The sequence below is a fragment of the Alligator sinensis genome, unplaced genomic scaffold (assembly GCF_000455745.1).
Source record: "Alligator sinensis unplaced genomic scaffold, ASM45574v1 scaffold585_1, whole genome shotgun sequence".
NCBI lineage: Eukaryota > Metazoa > Chordata > Crocodylia > Alligatoridae > Alligator > Alligator sinensis.
The window spans coordinates 301,376-302,242 of NW_005842530.1; the positions used below are offsets into that span (position 1 = coordinate 301,376).

General features: G+C 44.1%; 1 protein-coding gene across 8 annotated transcripts in view; it reads left to right on the forward strand.

The window, feature by feature from the left end:
* Positions 1–867, forward strand: part of AGK (acylglycerol kinase) — a 48,443-nt gene that overhangs the window by 25,111 nt on the left and 22,465 nt on the right. The window lies entirely within an intron of this gene.

Genomic DNA, 867 nt, shown 5'->3' on the forward strand with positions numbered 1-867 from the left:
CCCACTCACAGCCCCCCACAAACCCCATAGCAGCCCACACCCCACATATCCCATGCCCCCACCCCCCTACAAGATACAAGAGTAAGACTTCATTTTAAGCTATTATATACAATTACCTCTATATACACTACAGAAACGCATGTAAACCAGGAAAAAATATTTTTTGAAATCAGTTAAAGAATGTTGTAGATGCTCACTTTTTAGAATATAATTTGCTGTTTTTCTGGTTCTGAGATGGCAAAAGCCCTTGCTGAAAGGAGTTCTTGTGGGGGAAGGGGAGGGACTTCTGCTGGCAAAGGTCAGGGTTAGGGGTCGGGACTTCCGGTCACAAGATAGCAACCAGGGGGCGGGGCACTTGTCAAGGGGTGGGGATACCCGCGTGGCCCTCAACAGCTTGCCAAAATTCGGTAAGTGGCCCTGTGCCCAAAATACTTGCCTGTGCCTGGGTCATAACCTAATATATGTGTAAAAGGGGTAAGGAGGAATCTTTCCTTGAATGGAGTATGAAAAGGGCAGTTTATCCTATTACTGCTACTGTAGGTCATCTTGCCCTTTTATCTGAAGATTCAGATACTGACAACTGTTGGAGATGGGAGAGGATTACTTGGAGCATGGGTCTCATCCAGTATACTAATTTGTGTTTCCTTCATTTTGTTATATATGATTATTTTCTTCATTTTTTTTTTAATTCAGTCAATGAACCCATCCTTTTCTCCGCACATTCTTCTAGTTTCCAATCCTCACTGCACCCTCCCATCATATCTTTCCCTCACTCATGTCTTTTTACTCTAGTGTTCTTGGTGACTTGCATAGGTGATGTGTAGGGGGGATGCACATGTACAGAAAGTGCTTGTGCCTCCCCCAAAA